The sequence below is a fragment of the Stegodyphus dumicola genome, chromosome 5 (genome assembly GCF_044657685.1).
Source record: "Stegodyphus dumicola isolate Sdum_Otavi_A_Nest chromosome 5, ASM4465768v1".
NCBI lineage: Eukaryota > Metazoa > Arthropoda > Arachnida > Araneae > Eresidae > Stegodyphus > Stegodyphus dumicola.
In genome coordinates, this window is record NC_140772.1 from 180865788 (window position 1) to 180888078 (window position 22291).

The window sequence follows — 22291 nt, forward strand, 5'->3', positions numbered from 1 at the left end:
GGCTACATCGCATAGTTAATAGCGTGAAATTATACATGTACAGTCAATAATGAAATTCTGAAGTCCCATACATTTCAACATGCACTTGTTTTGCAAAGTTTCTAAGATTTTTTAGGATGGCTTATGATCTGATTTTAATATTATCATATTTTGAGATATTTTACTATTTCTCATGGATGATAGAAATTATACTTTTTTTTTCGATACACAGTTAACAATTTGTACACACAGAATGAGGTTGAATCATAATGAATCATAATACAGTTTGAATCATAATGGTTAAAATTTGTAATTTTAAAAAGTTCTCATAAGTAGTGCGAACAAAGAAAAACCGAAGAATGAAGTAATTCATGAAATGAAATTTTTCATTATACTAGGAACATTTTATTATTATTGCGTAAGAAAGTGCTGTAATTCGATCAACCAAAAGCAATTTTAAAAGTATTTTTAATTACAAAGTGAGGATTTGATGTATTTCTTCATTTAGTTTGTGACCCTGATAACAGTAATTGTAAATTAATTTGTTTCAAGAAACTAGGCCTTTATTAATATAATTCTGTGAAAGAGAAAAACATAATAGTTAAAGAAATCAAACATTGACGAAACAGTTCTTTACAATGGCAGATCGGTTTCGATCAGTGATAATTTAATGTTTTCAGTGACTGATCCTAATTTATGTAACTGTATCATTGATACTTTATCTACATAATAATGCTAATGAAGATCGAAAACTTGCAGATTAAAATAGCAGTATTAGATGCAGGAATGCATTTTTTTCAAATGCCTGCTGAAATTAGCGAATAATTTCCGAATAAAGAAAGAAGCAAGCCTGAGGAGAATGCAGTTAATGGAAAAAAGAGCTGCTGAAAGAAAAAAATTGAATTAATCGTGGACAGACCTAGGCATACTTTTGATAATTCAAATGACAGATGCATAACAAGATATTTTTTCCCTTCATCATAAAGGGAATTGATAATATAATTTTAAAAAATGCACGTTAGTTTAACATTTCTATCAAACAGTCGCAAAATTAACAGCGATAACCTGAGAAACAACTCTCATAGTCTGGTTAGATATTTTGTACCATATTGTACTCAGGCATTCGCGTTTGTCAAATAACACGCTTGCTCATCCAATCAGCCACATGATTAATGGCGTAAAAAAGACACTTAGCAGTGACATCAGTTACACGGAATTCGGGTTGCAAATGGATGTATCTATTGACGTCGTCGGGTTAGTAGTTTTAAGGATTCCTTCTATTTACTTACAAGGCCTTCAAGAAGAGATTCTTCTTTGTCCACATGGGGAAATATTTAATCTTTTGGATGATTTCTTCTCGTCAAGTGAAATATCTTGGAAAATCTATGCAACTATGTTTGCTGGTGGGTTAGAACGGTGCAGACATTGCTAAAATTATAGATAAGGCAAAAATGATAGTAGCATAATACCATTCTTCATAGACAGGCACTACTATTGAGAAAAATGCCTTCTAAGCTTCCAATAGTTTTAATTGACGTTAGAAAAATTATAAGCAATATAACATCGCAAACTTCTTAAAAGCAGGCTGTTCAAACAAATAGTGGAAGTTTATAAAGAGTCCTTTCCGTTGCACGTTGAAATAACGTGGTTGTCTTAAGTAAAAGCGTTGATTCGTTTGTTTGAACTTCGTACAGAGGCAATAGCATTTTTATTTACTCGTTTTTTGAATTACTGATTTCTACTCGAGACGGTTGTAAATAATAAAGCATGAGTAGCAAACTGGCATACTTGGCCGACAATTTTAGCAAAATTAACGAAATGAATATATCAAAGAAAAAATCCCACAGTTTTTGATACCAATACTAATATTGCTGTTATGAAGAAATTTATATATTGGATGGCAGTGAATGAAAAAGGAAGATTTGGATTGCTTCTCTCTTACAAAAACATTCTTGCACGAAATAACATAAGTTTTAATAAAATGAAAAACAGTATTTACGACCATCTCGAAGCATTAAAACACTTCTTCGTGTGTTATTTTTCAGCAGTTCACGTGTCTGATGACTTTAAATGGACGCTGAACGTGTTCAGAATGAAACCAAAAACAGTCAGCTTAAATTCACCAGAATAGGTCTTTTTAGACTTCCTACTTCCCAGCGAACCAAAATCTGCTGTCAGTTTATCTACGTATTCAATATATATATCTATATCTACGTATAAGCCTTTTATCAAATTGGGCGTAGTGATTTAATTAAAACTGTGTTTATTGTAAGGATCTTTTTTATAGTTGGTGCCACTAATAATCTGTTGTATTACAAGTGTTTTATTTATTGAAGTTTTAAATGAATCTTATGTATGGCATCGTTTGGATAAAACCACGCTCCGTGTTTGGTAGTTGAGAATAAATCGATATATTATATGTAATTTCCAAGTTTTATAATTTCATTGCATGAATAATGTGCAGATAATTCTTTACTTTATATCCTTCTATTATCTTTTTCCTTTAGTTCTAAACACTTGTGAAATATTATGTAGGCATAAAAGGACTCCTTAGTAGGCTCCTCGAGTTAAAATGTTTGGGAGCCATTGCACTAGAATGCAATGGTCACAACAATTACGTTTTCTTAATTCCTTGTATCATACCAGCACGTCTTTGATTAAAACATAAAATAATTTTGTTTCAAAAATTAACTACCAATGTAACATACCAACTTCATAAAAAGTAATCTTAGATGAAATTATATGATAATGATAGAATGGGAGTCATAAATCGGAAGATAACATATAATAAAAATTCAGATCCAAATAAATGAAATATTAATTATTTTAGAAGTTGAACTCTTTTAAGAATTATCCAACTAGTTCATAAAGTTTACATAACTTTTATAAATTAAAAGTTAAACAGAATTATAGCATTCAAAATTTGCGCAATCTCTAGGCTAAAATTAATTATTTTATGTAACAACCGCTATGATGGAAATTACATTCCTTTCGCAACTGTATCTTCAACCTTCCCACTGCGAGTTATAATAACGTGCTTTGAAAGCAGAACAGCTTAAGAATTTTCCATGGTCCCACATAAAGCTTTATTTATGGATGGTTGTGCAAACATAAACGGGTTAGGTAACGATTTACTTGCCGAAGATTACCCAGGAAATGAAAAATACGTTACACCGCGAAAACACAATGAAATGAACGAAGCTGACTAAAATGCTTAGAGATTGCATTGAATAGAAACGGGTTTTATATATATATATATATATATATATATATCACTTTCACTAGAACATATGAATGTAGGTCTCAAATGCATTAAATTCTATGGATAAATTTAACAAGTGATCCTCATCGAGAAAGGCAGTAAAACACGTACTAATACAAATAACTCAAAAGTGTTTCTCATTCCGAAAGGCACAATTAATATTATTCATTAATTAATGACTTCAATTAGATTAATAAGCTTTCACGTTATAAAAATAACTAGATAGTATTTTCGAAGTTTCATTTTTAAATATATGATTATTAATTCCGAATAAAATGAAGTATCAGTATTTCGCTGTGAATAGTTGGAACACATTTTACAGCACTATATCAGTCACTCCTTACAGATGTTTCTAAATATGAAAATTGAAATTTTATTTCCTTATTAAATATATAACTATATATTAGCTTTACATCTGGATTTACACTAGATACCAGGAAGCGTACGTGCATTAGCAATCTGTAAAAACATTGGTTTTCATTAAATTTTTACCATTGCTATCATATTCAAACACTTTTGCACAAACCTGAGACTAACATTTACAACCCCTGTACCGGTTGGGCGGTTATTCATTTAACTATTAACTCTCGAAAATATGCAGATTTTTCAGAGATCGGGGAATTTTTATAACAAATTAATGATTTTAAAAGAAGTACAAAAGCAGTAAGAAATAACTATTCCTCGACAATAATTTGTAACTGTAGTGAGTAATGTTTTCATCAGATGGTAGTCAATTTAATTTGGTGCTTTGCAGAGAATATAATCTACGAATGAATTATGAAGAGCTGAATTTAGCAATATAAGTTTGCTATGAATAAGGATATAGGAGGAGAAAATTAGGAACTTCCTGAAATGTTTCTCTCATTTAAATCATTCTTATAATGCGTAAAATCGCTTCAGATAAACAGGGCTGTAACTAGGGTTTTTAGCGCTCGGGGACAACTGAAGTTCTCGTGCTCCTCTTGTTTCCCAAGAATAGAAAACATTTCATCCTAAAAATTCGTAACTTCCTGAATTCGTAACCCCTAAAAATTCGTAACTTCCTGAATTCGTAACCCCTAAAAATTCGTAACCCCTGAATGCTGAGCCCGGGGACAGATGTTCCCTCTTGCCCTCCTCTAGCTACTCCCTTGTAGATGAATTATAATGTATACAAAAATTACCTTTCCGTCCTCGTCGATGCACGAATATAGGCTACTCCAATTACATCTCTCTCTAAATGGAAAATTGCATTATAACATTATTCATGGAATGATCAAAGTTTACTAACATTTGTTGGTCAAGTATCGTAAAACTGAACTTATTGTCTTATCCCTTTTGTGATTCCCCTGTTCTGAATAATTAGATGGTGGATATTTTCTTACTTTATGCTGCCTGGAATTTTACAGAACTGTCATCTTTAAAAATTCGGGCCGGGGTTTTTGACAGAAATTTGCTTTTTAAATTCTTTAATAATTAATATCACGCGATCCAAAACTACAAAGGTTACGTCTTTTGATTTAATTGATCGTACTTATGATATTAAAAATCGTGTTTTTTTTTAAATTTAACATAATTCTTTCAATTCATATCACTGTAAACACTCTAACGCAAATAGCACAAATTTTGTTTTTAAATGTAACAGTTCATAAAAACTGAATCATTTCTGTATATTATCATTTTGGCTATTTAACCAATATCCCTAATGTTTTCAATTTCGCTACTCCTTGCTTAGTCATTCATGGTGTTCTAAGAGATGCTTTCCTTTATATGAAATGAGTTTTGACGTTTCTCTTATACCACAATCTGATTTTGAGAAACGTGTTTTTAGCTTTTTAAGAACTATCTATTAATTTGACGTTTTAAACATTCCAATATTTACTTGAGAGGAAACACATTAATTTCAGCAAGACAAGGTTTCATTATATTTTAATTCTGTAACAATATGAAATATCTGTGCATGTTTCAAAATAACTTTCTTCGCGATTATTTCACTAATAATCGTGTGAGAAAAATAAGGTTTGAGTTAAAAAATTACTGAAGTTGCCAGTAATAATATTTTTTTTATTCTAATAGAATAACTGAACTCATTTTCAACAACTTCAGATGAGATAAAACTTCTTCTAAACGATACAGTCTATTGGCACATTTTCCCCCAACTCTATTTCCTGACTTCATGTTAAATGTTACATTTTGATAATTCAGAGCTATTTAAAATATTTATATTATTATTATTATTGTATTTAAATTAGATGAAATAATGTTCATAAAATCATATGTTCATTTTAAAATAATCTTCTGATCATATAAATTTACAAATTATACTGTTTTACTGTTTAATTTGGTTTATTATCTACTTCTTAAAGTTTTTTTTTTTTTTTTTTTTTTTTTTTTTCTCCAGAATTTTACTATTTCTATAAATTTGGTATCAGCTTCGGTCTAAATACCTGAAGCTACATTTATTACTTTTAAAATGAAATAGAAAGTTAGAAATATATACAGCAACAACATATTTAATATGACAAAAGAAGGCTTAAGGAATAATTTACAACATGACTAAAACTAAACAGTTTCTTCTGAATGGTTTATTAATATGGGAAATTCCTTCCGAGGCTTGAATTTAGCAGTTAATGAAGTGAAACATCTAAAATTCATTATTCATAAAATGTTACGCAGATTTGAATATACGTTATCTTAAAACTAGCTATGCAAGACAAGTTTAAAGTACTGCATTATAAAAATTCTCTCCTTCTGACTTCCCTTTGTATAATGAAATGCACATTTTTTTAAATGTTTGGAGCATTACGACTAATTTTCATCCTTAATGAAAGCAAACAATGGGTCATTTAAATGGGTTTAATCATAAATGGAATCTCATGATTTTTTAAATATCAACAGAAAACGCAGATATCCTTTGAATGTTTTCTTTAGCTGGTTAAATATTACGATTTAAACCTTTTAAGCGTAATTCTGTGCAACTTCAAAGAATGTTTTTTATCATTTACCTATACTTTATTCTACTTTCCATTACGTAACCTCCATTAACTTTCGATATTTAAATTCTCTTCGTTTAGGAATGAAGTACGAGTTTAAATTGCCACTTTATATACAAAAATCGAAACTCATTATTCTTTAGGGTGTGTAGTTTACTAAATGGAGAATAAAAAATTACCTTGATCCGCTAAGCAAAAACGTTATGCTATTTACAAAGATTACTTAACACGCAAGCGAATAAAAAGAAAGCAAACGCAAGATTAGAACGTGTATGGTTTAATGCAAACCATGTTTCTTTGAAAGGTTCTTTTTTACGTGAAAGGCATCCTAAAAAGTTTCTGAGAGATGCAAATGCAGAACTTTCTGCATTAAAATAGTGTTTTAATGCGGAAGTTCATTTAGTATGGCTGAACAAAGGTTGAATTTAAAAATATATCTTTATTACCCAAGTTACTATTGTTTAATAAAAACATGGAAATATATTTGCAAATTTGAAATTTGATGACGAAGGCTTTGTGCGTAATTGGTATGATTATTTCCTTTATTAAAACTTTTTCTAAAGACCATTCAAATATATAAAGAAATTTGCAAAACAATTATCAATTTTATTTCAAAATGAAATTTGCTCATTATTTCACTGAAAATATTGTTGCGGTCAAAGGTTTCATGTTTTTCTCTTTAAATATTCATTTTGGATAAGAGGGAAATTACCAATTTTTTATACAAAATGTAGGATATCATCATCCACAACAATCAGATGGTTCTGCAAGCTGCCTGAAAGAACTCTGGGTTTTGTGAAAAGACGCAGACGATGCCGCAATTAAAATGAAAGAAGATGCTATGTGTAAAAGACGCGAACCTCATCTGTAAAAAATCCTCATTTATTTCCATCTACGAATGTAATCATTTTCATTGTATGTAGTAACTATTAGTATTTTCATTAAATATTCAAATTAACCATCAGTTAGACTAGTTTATTAAAAACACTTAGAATCCAACAGCCATCTCTGGAGTAAGTTCACAAACAGGTGTAGAATAGTGAGCCCGCCTCCATAATAATAATGGTAAAGTAAATAATTAGAAAAAATACAAGAAGAATGAGTTAACAATACATCCTTAGGCCACGAGAAATATCGAAAATTTCCCCCAAAACACATAGAAAGATTTTCCCAAAAAATTCATAGCATGAGTGAATTCATAGTCATACACTAAGTCGTCTTAGAATTTACTTGTTACATCACGAGTAAATTCTAAGGTGAAATTCATTTAACGCTCTTTGAATCACTATTCTCACATATGATTAACAATTGATTTCTTATAGTTCTAGGAGCTGTATTTATATGGCATTGCACAGGCTTCTGGAAGTTTCGTGAAAAATGGATAGTAGGGTTTAAAAAAATCGTTTTCTCAAATCTTTTAGAAAGTTGTCAAGTTGGCAACAAAAATATCATTATTTAAAAGGTTTTAGCCTGAGAACTGGAAGGTCTACAACTCTATATAAGATATAAATACTCTTATACAAAACATGCGACTACAGATTTAATTACACACAAAGTAAACCCAAAAATTATCCCCTTGAAAGCAGCAAATAAACATTTAAGTAAAACAATACACGAAAACAATAATGCAATCAAAAGGATTTTAGTATTTATAGAAATTTACAACGATATTGATTACACCAATTGACACACATGATTACACACATGTTAATCGTTTCCGTAAATATAAATATTTTTTTTAATTTTATTTTAATGTTTTTTGTTTTGAAATTTATTAAGCATCTGATATTTACTAAGCAACTGTAACTTCGGTCAGTTTTAATTAAATTTTGCGTTATAGATTTTTTTGGAAATTTTTATATTTTTGTTATATTTGAAATCTGATACAGCAAGCAGTTTTCAGAATAGTCATTATACTTTTTTCTAGCTAATAGCGCGTGTTGATGCTACAAGAAGCACGCAAGCGGATTCGGCGGAATGTATTATATGACAGAGATTTGTACCTCAGAAATAACCTTAGAATATGTATTATATAATATTATGCTGAGATTCCTAGTTCCCACAATAAAATACTTACAATTTAATGCTAGAATGAAGAATAATAATTAGTACAAAAACTTTTGGTAACAAAAAGAATGAGTAAGAAAACTTGAACAGAAATGTGTAATATTTTAATAGTTTCCTTTGCATATTAAAAAGACAATTCTAAAACGTGTTTACTAAATGTAGGTATAATACTTTAATATGAAATGGAGCAAATAATAACTCTTACGAGGAACTGCTATTTTGCTATGCTTATTCTCAAAATATTATCTTCTTTATTTCTTTATTTAATGAAACACTCATATTACAATAAATGAATAACTGCTTTACATGAAAAAAACATATTTTGATTATTCTTTGATGTTTATTACTATATATGTAATTTAATAAAACTTCATTTGAAACTGATTAACAGTAATTTCAATTATTACAAGCATCCATGATTACGACAGGACATTAAAACTCTCCAAGGATTCAACATTAATTGTATTTAATTTTTGATTTACTTTTTTTTTGATTTTCTCACATTATCATTAACCTTCAAACTCGTTTTATTTAATTACAGAGAAAAAATTACTAAGCTAATGACATTTTAGGAGGGAAAAGTGGCAAAATCAGAGTCGCATTCTGTGAAAATAAGCATAGTGTAGCATTTACGCTTTTTTAATTACAGGATTTTTTTTTACTTACTTGGTGTAAAGAAAGTCTCACTCTTTTAAGAAAACAAAACATTTTTCTTAATGTGTGCTTTAAAAATAAGCCTCAAATATTATTTTTCTTATTTCTTGCCACGCAGTTGGCAACTTATCAAATCTTCTGGGGAAAATAATTGCTTTGAGTAGATAAAATATAAATTTTTCTGTTATTTGTTTTCATTTTTCTCAAAGTATCGCAGCAATTTAAGTAATTGATAATTAATGATAATAATCGGATAATGCGTGCCTGAGTCAGAATCCTTCATCTAACGCATTAAATGAGTCTGCATTTTCCATTTACAAACATGGTCCAGGTTTTTAAAATATCAGGGCCACCCAGAAGTGCAACAAAGATTTTGCAGTGTTTCGATTATTTTATAATTATATATATTTTATTTGTAATTTTCACATATTTATCTTGTTTTTCTATTTTACATCGCCTCTTTCTCTCAGGCACTATGTGGAAGTGTGAATTAACAAAAGACCTTAGGAGTAGAAAGAAGGACTTTAAAGACTTGGTTTATTATGAACATGAAAGAAAAAACATAGCTTATTTATGTTTATTAAGAAAGTCGTTTGGTTCAACAATAACCTGCACGATTACTTATTGGTGAAGATTTGCTAAAACGCTGGATGACGTTTCTTTGAACTTAATGCAAGCTCTTTTGCTTTCAACATTTGCATAAGTTGCAAATATTTTCCTCAGAGTAAATCTGAAAGCCATTCAAACACACTTCACTTTTTGGTAAATAAATTTTAGCTGCATGTAAAAGATTTACATTCCTTTCTTATACGCTTTTATAGTTTATGATTTTTGTTGCTATGATAAAAACTTTGTCATCAATTTTTAACCTATTTCCTGATAAGCTATCGAGTTCAAATGTTGCACAAACTCACTTTGTGGATCCAAAAGCAGTGTGTCACAAAATGATCCTGTCAAAAGTTTCAGTACATAATTTTTGGTTCTGCGCAATATCTGGCATTCCACTAAAAACTTATATTCATACAAAAGAGATCTTAGTTATAAAACAGCATGGAAAATCAAAATGTTTTAGCTAGAAAGAAGTAACATCGCACATTTCATATCCGCACACTCTATTTTATAAATACTTCGGTTCAGACAAGCACCAAATAAGAAGTGGCGCTATGTCTTACTCTAAAGCATCCGAAGATACTGAAAACTGTAGCATGTTTTTGCAATATCTGCTGTACTGGAATAAAAGCGAATTAACTTGGGAATATAAAAATAAGAAAGATGAATTTTGGGATCAAGAGGACGATAAAAGTAAATTGTAAGTGCTCAGAATTGAATTTAAGTAAAACAAAGTGTTTCACAATTCTGTAGAAAGACATGTACTAATTAGCAGCGATATCTGATTTCACTGATATGCTGGCGGCCGAAGATCTATGTAGATTTTCATTGAAGATAGATTTGATAGAAGAATACAATTTCTTAAATTGTATAGCGACAACAGTGAGTAACGTTAACTGATCGAAAAGTATGCTGTCAGTCATCGGTGACTACTGCGGACCAAACGAAAGTCTAGTGTTTGACACCATGTATACACTGGTGTGCAAAAATTAAGGACGAAACGGTTTTTTCAATATAACTTTGTACAAAAGCTTTCAAAATCAACACATTTAATACCATAAGATCCCCAGTACGTAAGGACATGAGTAATGTAAGCAACACTTACTAAAAGAGAAATCAGAGGGACAAAAAGAAGCTTTATTGAAAAAGTAGCATGGAGCGCAATGCGACTGAAGGCCGAAACATCCCTGTGATGGGTGTCCAGCAAGAAACATCCGGCCTTTAATAGGGGATATGATCTCCCCTGACTGCTAGGCAGGTTTCACAGCGTTTGCCCATGCTGAGAATGAGGGTGTCAATGAGTTGTTGAGGCATTGCTGCCCATTCGTCTTGCAGCACCAATCGAAGCTCCGGAATCGTTACTGGTGGTAAGGTACCAGCTGCAAAGCGTCTGCCTAGAAAATCCCATACATGCTCGATGCGATTGAGATCCGGAGATCGTGCCGGCCAATCCATACGTTCTATATCCTCACTCTCTAAGAGCTGTTCGGCAGCTACTGTGCGATGACATGGTGCATTGTCGTCCATGAAAAGGAACTGCGGACCCATAGCGCCTCTAAAAAGACGCACATATGGAAGAAGAATCTCGTTACAATAACGGGTCCCGTTGACTGAACCTGCGTCGAAGATGTGAAGGTCTGTACGACTACCAAGCATGATGCCTCCTCAAACGAGAACACCGCCACCTCCATATCTGTCCCTTTCAATGATGTTCGAGGGATGATTGCGGCTTCCCCGCTCTCTCCAGATGAGCATGCGATGAGAATCGCTACTCAGACTGAATCTGCTATCATCTGTAAAGAGTAGTCGTCCCCATTCATTGTCTCTCCAATTCCGGTGTTCCCGGCACCACAGAGAACGCCTTCTCCGATGGGCAGGCGTTAGAGGTACACACCGTACAGGCCGTCGTGCAAACAGACCACCACCGTGCAGTCTTCTGGCCACAGTAAAACGCGATATCGGTCGTCCAGTCGCCTGTGTCGTGTGTCTAGCGATTTCTCCCGCTGTCTGCCGCCTGTTTCTTCTGGCCTGTAAGGCAATATACTGGTCATCTGCGGGTGTGGTTCCTCGTGGACGACCACTACTAAACCCCCGGATAGCTGTTCCTATAGTTTGAAATTGTCTAGAAAGTCGTGAAACGATGCTGTGACCAATTCCGAATTCTGCAGCCACACTTGTCACACTGCGGCCTTACTCCAACTTCCCAATGATTCGACCTCGGGTAAAAGCATCCAGATGTCGTCCAACAGATTGATTATTCGCCATTTCTCGCTGCGGCAACAACTCGGTGTGATTTTAACTGCTATACGGCGTGCAATCTCTTTGCCAGAAATACTGATCTTACACCGAGAACATGCTTTATACTACTCAGACACTCCCCCATTACGTCTACCTGCATATCTGCGCATGTGCTACCGTACATCACCTTACTTAATCTCCTGATTGGTCTTTCTGTCCGCTTTGCCTCTTCGTTCAGCTGATATGCTAATTTTTCGACTTCGTCCTTAATTTTTGCACACCAGTGTAGTAAGACATATAGCGATTGGTATGGCGCTTAAACTGTTAAGTGATTCATTTAGGTAGAACCTAAATACAACACTAAATTCTTCATTTATTTTCCTACGAGTTAATGATATGCTCCTTATAATGGTAGCCTTCGTGATTTACTAAATTACAGACATCGAAACTTTAACTCCTGATGACATTACCTTCTTTCACGTAAAAAAATAATTTAGTATTACGATTCCGTTAATTAAGCACGTGGGAGGAGATTCTTAAATGTTAGTCTTTCAAACAACCCCACTAAGAATTTTCTTAATTAAAATTCCAAGCTGTTTGTTAATTCCAGAGCTCTGCTTACATAAATCTCACCGAAGCCTCATTCTCAAATTAGCACAGGAATTTACTTTTAGAGAAACAATAAAATTAATTATGCGATCATTTTTGATTGCCAACAGCAATTAAGCGTTACCTACTGTCATAAAAGAGGAAAAAATAAAAGTCTAGCGATTCAAACACTAATTAAAATTCATTTTCTTATTTTACAGAACCGAAATAAATTGTATTCTTTCCCGTGTTTGCTTCCTTGTCTTCTAAAATAAATTTTGAAATGTGCATAGATCCTCCAGTTATCAGTAAAGAAAGAAACAGAACGAATAACATGATTGAAAAAATAATATCATATTACATTAAAGGAAAAAAAAAAGAGATTCTCGCATGAAAACCATGTTACCCAAGTTTTTCTAATTGTAATTCCTAACACATCTCATACATAAACATATATTAGACTGAATTATAAACCAAGTATAATTAATCCGGTTATTAGGTATTTGTATTTCTCCCAACTTCCTGGCATTCCTTTACAACGTAATCTGAGAAAAAGAATAAAGAACAAACTAAACCTAGTAAACAATATATATATATATATATATATATATATATATGTTATATTCAGAATTCTAACAATTTCAACATAACATTTTATTGCAAGGCTTGTCGGGAAAAAGATATCAAACGATTGCAAAAGCAGGATCGCCAAATATCACATGATCATTTCTTTTAGCAATAATATTTACAAAGACGTCCGCTATACGACAGAGGTCTCCATCATGAACTTAATAATTCTCTAAGTATAAAATGTATATTAAAATTCATTTTAGATTAATTAAAATGTTCATCATGATTTTTTATATTTGGTTCTGCTTTGCGATGAAAAGAAATGTTGAATAAGGAGAGAAATTTGATAAAAAAGTAAGTAAAAATGTTTTAAAAGTTATTTATTTAATACATTATATAAAATTTATTATTTACGTTCAACATATATACAAACCAAACCAAAAGATTTCATTGTATTTCAAGTAACCAAAAACATGCATTGCAAAGGGTATATTTTATGGACAACGGAATATCTAGACTATACTAGGAATACTACAGATTCTGGTATTAAATAATAAAAAAAAAAGAGTTAAACGGACTAAGTTTTTATCTTAAGGCCGAAAACACGTATTAGCTCTAATACAAGAGAGGGAATAACGTTTTATAGAGAATAATAAAACAGGCATATATAGAGCAAAATAACATGCATACCACAAGAGTGCAAATAAACAGCGCAATGTTAGAAAATAATTCTTGCATGAGGAGGGAGCTTAAGAATTATTTTCTAACATTTCTAACATATTTCTGAGACAGGATTGCTTAGTTTATTTTTAATAGAACAGAGTTTGTTATAACTTCGTACATAAAGAACATTGGGTCTAATATGAGTAGAAAGTTACTGCATTTTAATTTTTGTTCATCAGCGATATCACGTATGGTTAGTTGGGCGATCCTAAAGCAGATTAACTGCGGATAAATTTCAATTTATTCTCAGCTTTCGACCAATGTTTTTCAGAAATAGCGTCATATAATATCAAAGCAATAGAAGGGAGTTGTACAGTTTGCTAGATTTAATACTGTTTTGCAACGTTTTAATGTATTCTTCTTAGTCGAACAGGCGGTATAGTGGTTAGGGAGCCTATTGCGATACCGAAAGGCCCGAGTTCGAATCCCAGAGGATGTATGAATATATGTAAATTTATAGTGACTCTGCAGCATAGGGGCACTCTAAATGTGCGGCGAGCCGCAAGTCCTCTCGAGATGCTGCGGGTAGGGAAAGAGGAGTGGGAGATTCTCGGACCCGTCCTTCCGAATTGGGGGTGGAAAGTAGTGAAATCGTACTTGTCACCTATATGGTGCTCAAGGCTCTTCCCAGTGACAGGTGCAGTGCTGCTCTCCTTGCCACAATGAATTTCGTAGGCTTGTTCTGTGTTGTCAGGCAGATGAGATAAGTCACAACAACAACAACATGTATCCGTCTGCATTAGTTATCCGCATGATCTTAGATGCTTTGAATTTCAGGAATATGAACGGTAAATCGTTATAAATTTATTATATATAATTTGATCTCAACAGCACACGGCTGTCCATCCCTCGGCTATAGCACTTCTTATCATTTTAAGCCAATTTAAATCTCATACATATTCATCTATATTACTTTATTAATTTTTTGCAAAGTCTATAGTGTATATCATTATTTTTATATTATTTAAATAGACGGAAAAATTAAAACCGCATAAATAAATTCAACTTTATTTTGCCTTCAAAGAGTAATAATTATCATGGATAGTTATCCAGTTTCTTTGAGAGTTGGAGTTCTATCGCACATAAAATATTAAAAACTTACAATATCTTTAAATCTAAGCTAATGCTATTTACATTTATGGCAGATTACATATTTTGGCATAGATTTTTTATTATCATTCTCATCGTAAGACATTATGATTTTAAAAGTTGAAGAGAACTTTGAACGTGAATTAAAAATAAAGTGGTACAAAAAGGCGAAACTGAATTATAGATATTTTATAAAAAAATCAGTTTACTTGCTTAAAATAGCTATCATAAATTAGGCACATTTTCAAAATACCAATCTCATTCGTGCATTAATTAAAAAATTTCCGTTACTCGTTCCTAATTACGTGCATTCGATTGCTATTAAGATCTTCAAGTACTTTCAGTTATGAAAGGGATATAAGACCAAAACATGCATACAAATAAATGTACAATTTTTGAAATACTTTATTTTTGAATTTGAAACAAATTATCTACCCTATGATGATTTAAGAAATACAAATTCCATTTGTCTGTGATCAATAAATGATCGAACGGTTAAATTCCCGTTCTTGTCCTAGATTATATTTTTGTTTTCTGCTCATATGGTTTTGCACAAAACTCTTTTTTATTATTTTCTTTCCTTCCATGCTCGTACTCCTGCATGACAAGAATTTAAGTGTTAGCAATCTCCCAAGATCACTTCGAGGTTATTTGAAAATTCTCGAAGGAACGGTTCCCCAGCCGCATTAAAATTCCTCCCCGGATACACCAGATTGAAGTCCTCTTATTAAAGTCTTATGAAGTAATTTCCTCTCTTCAGCTTTCTTGGCAGCATTTGCTTCGGCAGTTTTGGTCTCCCAGTTTTAACAGCAGAGTACAGGTTTTTAAGTTACTAACATTTATCGCCTTGTAATGGTTTTGTAACGGTACATAGTACTTTTCTTTCTTTTTTCTAGATAAGGTAGCAATGTTAATAATATTTCTTTTCCATTTCTGTACATTGGATACTTTTTATTACTCGTAACCTTTCTAAGAGTTATTTGAAACTTCCCTCAACACCAAGCGCTATAACATCAACTATGCTGTCATTACTAACAATAATAAAATAAGTACGGAATTTCTAATCAGTTACAGAAATCTTACTCGTGAGACTATGTATTTATATAAAGTTTTCTTTCTAAAAGTTATAGATCTATAAATGCCTGAGAAAAGTAGTGTATTTTGATACGTGATGAGACACTTTTAAAACGACTTTTGCGACTATTATATGGAACAAAAGACAGGACTGCTACCCATTAGATTAAAAATTGGAAAATTTCTGCAGATCACTCCAAGCAGTTATTTTAGAATGCAAAGTAAAACACCTTAGACGTATGTCGCATTACTTTGAAGTAATTACTAGGATTCTCTGAAGTTCATAGTTCTTTAATTTTTTATTTAAAAGCGACAGGATAGTTATATTCCTGATAAAATTAATATCATTTTGTAACATTAAACACCCAGTTGTGCTGCCCAGATGGTATAGTGGTTAGAGTACCTACTGCGGTAACCAAGGGCCCGTGTTCGAATCCCGAAGAACGCTTGGATGTTTGTAAATGCATAATGTCCGTGCGGCAGGGGGCTTTCTAAACACGCGGAGAGCCGAAAAGTCCTATCGAGAGGTTGGGAGTAGGGAATAGCGGTCGGAGACCCTCGAACCCCTTCCGCCGGTGTGCTCATCGTTAAAACTGGGGGTGGAACTGATCGAAGTCCTACTGTCATCTGTATGGTGCTCAAGCCTCTTGCCAACGACAGGTGCTATCTTGCATTGCTTGTCACGATAAATTTCGTGGGCTTGTTCTGATGTTATTGTCAAATTAGTGAGATAGGTCACATCACACAGCAATAACAACAACACATCGTCGGATAAAATTTGTTAAAACTTGTTGCACTCTCCCGAAAGCCAAAGGTATTCTTTTGTAAAAATTAAATATCTCATAGTTCAGCAAAAGGTATTTATTATACACACGAACTGCGTTCGCACTGGATAAAGGGTAACTTATACTGCAGTTTAATTTGACGGAACATTTGAGTCAGTATTGTTAACTTTATTATCGTGTTAGGCCAAAACATACAGAAATGGAAGTAGTTTCTTCTGTACGGTAACGTATGCCTACACATGGTTCATAGTTTGAGAGTTTGGAGTAAACAAATTCTCATTTGTATTCTGCCACACTTTGCTTAGCGTATGTGTACCTGTTTCCTGTCGTTCGAAATCAAAGCATTTAAGTGCATTTTTTTAAATTTTGACCATTGACAATAAAACTCTGACGAGGTTTGTGAGAGCCCTTCTTTAAAGTACTTATCACCAATCACAATATATATATATTTCGTGTGAAATAATGTTAAAAAAAAAAGAGGCCGTGAGTTTGCTACCATAAAAATTCTTATTATCACTATAGTTTACAAACTGCCACACTATATCTTCTTTCCTTTTTCCCTAATGGGATAAATATTGCTATATTTTTAGAGTGAGAGATTAGAGCTAAATTCTCTTGCTAATTTCATTTTATTAGACATGATGAAAAATTAACAACTTACAGTGCTTTATATCTGCAGATTACTAAAGGTGTGTACTTACAGAACTACTAATAAACATAAAATGACTACCTTTAAGCCTCCTTTGCTGAACGCATTTAATTCACAGTCTGATCGAATTTTAATGTCAGGAGTAACATTTTCCATTTCTAAAGCCCTTCCTTATGGCTTTAATATCCAACGTTTCATTATTTACTGCCTTCCTTAAACTCTGTTGCCATTTCTTATGTTATTTGACTTGTACTGCTTTTGCCCCTGTTAAGTTTTATAATTACAACTTCTCCTTCATTTAGATTCGTATATGCTTCAACAATGTATGCCAGACAAAGATCTTTCCTTCGTTTATTATTCACTAATAACAAGTTATGTAGCTAAGTAGTAAGAATTTCTCTTTTTATGTGATAAAAAGATTAAATGTCATTATTCCAAATTTTTGAGTTATATTTCTCCTTAAATTTTATGACTTATTTAAAGCAGTCACGAAATAAATTGTATTAATTTTAAAATGGCTGAAGGGATTCTCTTTAAAATAATAAAATGTGTTCTTGATATGTGAGTTTAAATGACTAAAAATCAGATGACAAAACATTTTTTTATAATTTGAAATAAATTATATTCACGTAAGTTATTTTTCCGTGACTGTCATCAGCTTTGTTTCAAGTTGTTTATTTAGAACGGATTTTGATAGCAAACATAAGGCTTTAGTTTTAAGAATCTATGTTGTCATCTTAGATGAACCAATACCCGTTGTCACTGAATTCGTTTGGTGAAAAGCTTCATACAGCATATCTTATTTTGTGTGTAAGTATGGAGACTGTTGTTACTAAATTAAAATATAGTGAATATTTTACTAACCTACGAGAAACATATAAATATGTAGATTTTTTTAAGAACCCACTACATCGGCAGTGTTGTAAACATTTGACAAGAAAAACTATTCACATTACTTACAAAACTTAACTCAGAGCACATACCTCGAAAATATATTTAAGGAAATAAAGCACCAAACCGCATTTTACAAATATATCCCTTTTATGGACAACTCTAATGTGTCTAAAATCAGCTGCCTATTACTGGAAATTTCATTTTATTAAGAAAACTATTAAAACGAAAAATCTGAATATTGTATTTTTATTTTTACCTTTATTTATAGTAAATGTATTTTAATACGTGTTTTATATGTGTCACATAATGCTATACGTTGGATCATGATTCATATTGTGCTAGTTTTAAACCAGTAAAACGACAAGCAAATGCTAAACTGTTAACATACATTAAACTTAAAACATAAATTTTCCATAAAAGTTTACTGCTTAGACTGCTTAGAAATGTAATAACTTCTACCAATCTTATAGTTATTTATTTTAGTCTAATAACACATTTAGATGAAGAATTTTCTAATCATGATTATCTCTTGAATGCGAACATATTATCACCAAAACCCAAGTTAGACTAAGAGGTGTATTCTTTTAGAAGCTTAAAACGTACGCTGTAAATTATCAATGAAATTGTTTCAATGATTAAAATGCAATCTATTATTATTATTTCCTGATATTATTTTGATTTTGTTCTATATTTTTATTTAAATCAGAATTTCCACTAATGTCATATCCAAAAATTTGATTTATCGGAAAAATATTATAAATTCAGAATTTAAAATCAAAGTTGGGATAAAATTAATGAATAGTTATTTAAATCGTAACGGTAATTAATATTTCATTATATTATTTAAAAAACAATTCCTGAACTGTACTGATATTATAATTAATCCATATTTTCATTCATGTTTCTTTCAAAAATGCTTCTGAAACTGAAACGTATAAAATAAAGATTTGTGGACGAGGTCTTCTAAAACTTTAGTGACGTACTAGAAAATCAGAGGCTAAAAGGGGTCTTTATTTTTGACGATTACAACGTGAAATGAAATTGAATTTGTTCTTAGACAACCCCTATGTCGTTACTATCGACATTCCCCTTCTTTTTTTCTTCTTATCTCGAATTTAAGAGATAGTTTCCTAGTTTTCTTTGTAAGGCTTTCTTCCCAAGCCACTGTTTAGACACTTTAAGAGCTGTTTTTTAGCTCATATTCTCGGCTTCAGATAAAACAAAATAGAAGCAAAAGTAAAATCTTATCTTAATGCTTTGCATATCTAGAAAAGTGACAGACAAAAACTTTTTAACCAGTATTAAAAAAAAAAAAATCCGAGAAATAAATATTTGGCTTAACTTACCTAATACTAGATTGGCATCATTATTCTTACTTGAGTAAAAAAAACAAAACACCTTCGCATTTATTCATTATTGTTAACTGATCGGGGGTTGGTTTGTTCCCCTTTAAAAGTCAACCAATTTCCGATCACCAATCCGATAATGTCAGTTGTTTCGTTTTAAGAAACTCAGCTAGCTTCTTTAGATAGTTACCATAATAGCAGAGAAAAGGATAAGTGTGTAAATGTGAAATGTATAAGAGGATTTGTTTGTGATAAAAGAATATTGAATGAATCCGGCTTTTATAATGTTAGAGCAAGAAATCACCAATTCGAGCTACGTTGTTAAATACAGTCTAACAACTTTTAATTAAAATTAATGAAATATATTATTGATAAAATGTATTTCCTCAGTTACTCATAGATATCAGAGCAGTTCTTTTTTTTACAAGTGCTTAAAATACAAGTACATTATCAATAAGAAAATACCGTTTCCGAAAATTGGATTTAGACAATCACTTTGGATAAGAACAGAAAAACTAATTTTCTTTTCCAATGGTTGTCATCAAATATTTTTTCTAATAATATGCTAAAAGAAAAAATTCTCATGTAAAAAAAGAAAATAATTATTATTAAGATAGGCAAAATTGAAATAAAATAAATTTATTGAAAAGCCAGATTTTCGTATGAGCGTTAATAATATACCTCCTATACGAATGTACTAAAATATATTCTTGGAGCAACTTAAATTCGTTCTTCAGTTCAATTTCTGGTAATTTCCTGTCATTGTTAATAATAGCTTGCTTATAATTAGAAAATGTTGTAAATGATTAACGTACTTTTGGTAAATATGAGCATATTGACAAAGATCATAATAAATAAGGAAAATGTTTTAATATGAAATGTGATTATCTTAATTTGCAACAGATAGCTAATATTTACTCTGGATTATGACTACGCCCATTTTTGTATGTTTGAATGGATATTGTTTAATTATTTTGTGGTATACAGAGTGCCTTAATTGCATGCAGTTCAGGGCTCAGCAACCTATGGCCCGTAAGCCCCGAGTGACCCATTTCAAAATTTCAAATGACCTATTTGAGTTCTGAAAATAAAGTACAATATACAAAAATAAATTATAAAACATAAATATGAAACGAGCACTTGAAGAATACATAAAAAATAGACCGAAAATAAATAACAACAATGACAATTTGTTTTCATTATAAAGTTGCAGTAACGAATTTATATTTTAAAACTGTAACATAATTTCAAGGGTAAATCGATAAATTTGGCAACGCCGTTCCGTAATCCATAATTCCAAAAAATTAGCTTTGCAATTTTGCCTGCATTCGTTTTAACTTATAAATGCAAGCAAATAATAGTATGTTTTTTTCTTCTTTTTTTAAGAAAGGACAGGAGAAGTCAGATGTTTGTTATTGTCTTAACTCTTTAGAAACCAAAGACTTTGCTAACTAATATGTTAAATGACCGAACCGCCTGAAATGGCTTTCGAGAGTCGCAGTAATTTCCTCCCCTTCCCCCATCTATCAATGCACAAAGAAGAGTGAAGATTAAAAATGACATCCTTTCTACTTCTAACAAATAAAGAAATTACAAATAAATCCTTTTAAGGCAAGTTGCCTGCAATAAACTGATAAAATGCTCTTAGGAAACTGCACCTGCTACTGCGTACCTTAGGCAAGGGAAGAAAATTTCGGCCATTTGGGGTGATTGTGGTCGTTTGAATGAAAGGCCGTCTGGGGCGATATGGCTTTTAAAGAATTAATACAACTATCTAATTTTGAGCCAAACTTGGCTAAACTGATGTCGCAAGTTCAGCATCAGAGAAGGCATGGATATGCTTGTTTTTATAACAATAATAAAAAATTCAATTTTAATTTCATGTTTAACCCTTAGAAAAACCGAAGCCTTCTCTAATTCAAATGACATCCTTTCTACTTCCTAAAAAAGAAGCTTCCATTAGCCTTTCAGATCAAACTGTCTGTAATAAATGATATAGTGCGTTTGGGGAAACTGCATCTGCTACTACATACCTTAGGTCAAGGAAGAAAACAACATCGCAATCTCGGCCGTTTCGGGCGGTTTTGGTCGTTTGAATAAAAGGCTGTCTCAGGCGCTTTGTCTTTCAAAGGGTTAAATTTTAAAGCACATTGTAAATATTTATTTAATTCGTAAATATTGTAATATTAATAAATAAGCGTATTTTATTTAATATATTTTGTATTTATAAAGCGTATTGTATAACAGTTAAAGTATATCTTATTATTCACCAAAAAAGATTGTTCGAAAATGAAAATACCACTGATCCGAACATCTGTTTATTGCACACATTCTGACTGATTTTACTCTAGAGCCAAAAAATGGCTGCTGACGCCTGATGTTGTTAATTGTGTGGTAATGAATTACTGTTTCTTGTTTTTAAATTACACCTCATATGTATATTAAATCTGTTACAAGCGAAATTATAAGCTGGAGATAATATATAAATGGGCACGGCAGGGTGTCGAAGAATCGAAATATCAAGTTATTTTAAACAAATTTAATCAGAAAATAAAGAAAAATTTAGGACTCTTGAACTCTCCTAGAAGTTTTTACTATGAGTTTTAAGGACGCCAAATTATTAGAACAATCAGTGAAAAAAAACTAAAGAAAATGATTTCATTGTTTTTCATTAAATTTATAACTTTATTGTAACAATTGCAATTGTGCCACTACTGCAAATTTGTAACATAGTTAGTATCTAATTTTTATTACATTATATAAAACTGTGCAATGTTTATTTAAGTTTTATA

At 31.6% G+C, this 22291-nt stretch overlaps 1 protein-coding gene and 1 long non-coding RNA gene across 6 annotated transcripts in view; one reads left to right on the forward strand and one right to left on the reverse strand.

The window, feature by feature from the left end:
• LOC118182844 (gamma-aminobutyric acid type B receptor subunit 2-like) overlaps positions 1-22291 on the reverse strand; it is a 591214-nt gene that overhangs the window by 513093 nt on the left and 55830 nt on the right. The window lies entirely within an intron of this gene.
• LOC118182846 (uncharacterized) overlaps positions 1-22291 on the forward strand; it is a 262642-nt gene that overhangs the window by 227923 nt on the left and 12428 nt on the right. The window contains exon 4 of one of the 4 annotated variants that reach the window (XR_004757128.2): positions 6948-7171. The exons of the other annotated variants lie outside the window; for them this stretch is intronic. This is a non-coding gene — a long non-coding RNA (uncharacterized LOC118182846). Of the gene's footprint in view, positions 1-6947; positions 7172-22291 lie in introns of those variants that run through there. 4 annotated transcript variants of the gene reach the window in all.